The following is a 2869-nucleotide window of genomic DNA, read 5'->3' on the forward strand; positions in this document are numbered from 1 at the left end:
TGGCGATAACTTTTCGTCACATTTTTTGAGTTATCGGCACGCCTTTGAAATGATCACATTTGCTAGTATGGCTGTTGCTCTATCACCATCCTTTTGGTGACATATCGCCTCGCCTTTTAAAGCGTGGCGATAGTGAGAGATACGGCCACGCTTTTAAAGCGTGGCAATAGCGAGATATGGCCATGCTTTTAAAGCGTGCCAATAGTGAGAGATACGGCCACGTTTTTAAAGCATGGCAATAGCCTTATCAAATTAAAAAAAATCTTTTTTTGAGTTTACCTTCATCATTACACAATATAAATTCAATCCTTTTTTTATTATCAAGCCTATAAATATAATATGCAATTTTTATTACAAGACAAATCAAACAATAATTAGTAACATATATAATTTTTGCTATAATTATTTTATACATTAATACTCAAATACAAAATAAATCTCGAGTTCAAAACTCTGATTTCTCAACAAGCTTCTCAACTTGAGCATAAAAGCATATAAATAATCAAATGGCATCATCTCCATATATTAGTCCCACCAAAAAAGAAAATACTAGGGCACTCTTTTTATATGGATAAAAGAATGGAAGGAATTTAAGAGTTTAAAATTGCAAGTCACATTATATATAATGAATTTTATGCTTGTCGCCTACCAATTAACAACAAAAATGAAATTCTTTAAATAGTACAAAATGTCATCGCCTGATTCACGAGTAATTTCCATAATCCTCATAGATTGTTTTCTTTGATGTCTCCATTTTCGCCACCTTCGATAGCCACATACAGCAGCAATCAGTTCATCAAAGTTTGCAGTCTTTTCAACTCCCAGATAATATTTCAATCTAATACACCATTTATCACATATAGTAGTCAAAAATCAATGCAGCAGATCATAAGAATTAAGACAACAAACATAATCTAAAATCAACAAGCATAAAATGTCTTACTCCTTTCAACAGCAAACCTATTATTTTTCAATATTTTAACAACAATTACCAATGTGGTAATAGTTGCAGCAAAAGAAAACCAAATAATTCAAAAATATTAAAATTACAATTATAGAAAAAAGTTGAGAAGTATTGAACTACAAAGGAACAACTCATAAATAAATCACTAAAAAAATCATGCATATATTTCTCATTAATTTTGAAATGTAATTCTCCTATCACAGGAAAAAATGCATTGTACTTCAAAAGTAATAAAAAAACTCTATAAATATTGCATTTCTAAAACACAATACTATCTAATACTTCAATTAGCTTACCAAATTTGACAATTATTATACAAAATTTTCAAGTTTCATTGTGAATCCTTGCTCAAATATGCTAGTTGCTACGAATTATTAGTAGACTTTAGAAAAACAAGCACAAAAAAGCATATTCGCAATATAGACATTCATAACCCTTCTGTAATAAAAAATTATTATATACTGAGTTTATAAAAGGAGGAGATAACAAGATAATGCATCAGAAAAATGAATAACATCTAGATTTAGTGTCAAATTTTATTCTTAAATCACAATCTACTCATTATTATACCATTAGAACTAGCAAAATAAAACCTTTTCTTTTCAATAAACATATAAGAGAAATAGAGAATGGATTTGATGTAAAACGATAAAAATTATAAACAATGTGCTAACACATCATAAAAGGTACATGAGAGAAATAGAGGTGATATGGACCTGAGTTTTCTTGGTTCTTTTTTTTATTAAAGATACTCTTAAAATTCAACACAAGGTAAGACCATGGACAGACTTAGTACTATGAATCAAGCAATTCAATCTTAAGATTTCAATTAGTTCATGCACGTAAAAGAGCTCATTAGGTCAAATGCAGATGAATCAAGCGGTGCTGAAGAAAATTAAACAAAGTAAAAACATTAATAAGAGAGTTATATATATAGGTACCATTGGATCAATGAATTTCTGGTTCATGCAATACTCCTCAAACTATTGAAACTCTTAAGAGAAGTTCTGCAAATATGGGAAAAAGGCACCTGAGGTTGAGATCGGAACACAGAGTCAGGTAGCAGCAGCAAAGTAGAAGTAGAATAAAAGGTAGCAGGGGCAGCGAATAGCAATATGTTGAGCTCGTCAATATTTATATATGGTCACTTTGAAACATTGGAGACAAAAGTGTTTGGGATCCCAGGATAAGCTATTTAACCAATCAGTTCATAATTTTTTATAAATATAAATCAAGCTAGAGCATTAACAATTTCTCATATCAGATTATATTGCTCTAGTATGATTTTCAAATGAAAAAATATGGAATCTATGAATTACCCTTTTCAATGATTTGGAGTCTTTACAACTAAAGAACCACACTCAGCAATGATTTTTTTTTTGCATAAACACACAAAAAAAAAGAACAAAACTTAGTTGCACAAATAAACCAATTAACCTTCTTAGATTTAACTACTATAATGACAGCAAAAGAACCATGTTTGACATTATTATATGAGGCTCAAATAATTATCATAAACTTCTCTAACTACTTACGAACTGAAGAATTAGAGAACTAGGAAGCACAAATGAATCAGAAAATAAAAACATAAACAAAGAAGCACAAATGAATTTTGCTTAGATGAGAAGCCATTCCTTGCTAGTAACCTTGCTCTTCGGGAAATTGACAGTGCATGCGGTTCTCTCCTTCCACTGGTTCCTTCCTTGTCGAATCAGTAAAACTTCGATTTTCTAAAATAAATTGGAAAAGAGTAACAACAATTAAAAGCACAGATTTGTTGTAATATTCAAAATAAATGATTAAATGATGATCGAAGATTTATTGAAAAAGCATGAGTTAGGGATTACAGATCGAGGATGGAATTTTTGTCCTCTTCGTCGGTTGTGACAGCAACCCCCTTGAGCT

The 2869-nt window shown here is 30.5% G+C and overlaps 1 long non-coding RNA gene across 1 annotated transcript; it reads right to left on the reverse strand.

Annotated features, from left to right (window-relative positions):
• Positions 1-589: 589 nt before the first annotated feature.
• LOC127745784 (uncharacterized) lies at positions 590-2348 on the reverse strand. Its single transcript, XR_008007334.1, has 3 exons — positions 2284-2348; positions 1906-1971; positions 590-838 (listed from the first exon to the last, which is right to left on the reverse strand). It is a non-coding gene; the product is annotated as an uncharacterized LOC127745784 (long non-coding RNA).
• Between the last annotated feature and the right edge of the window lie 521 nt (positions 2349-2869).

Source organism: Arachis duranensis, chromosome 3 (genome assembly GCF_000817695.3).
Source record: "Arachis duranensis cultivar V14167 chromosome 3, aradu.V14167.gnm2.J7QH, whole genome shotgun sequence".
NCBI classification, from domain to species: Eukaryota; Viridiplantae; Streptophyta; class Magnoliopsida; order Fabales; family Fabaceae; genus Arachis; species Arachis duranensis.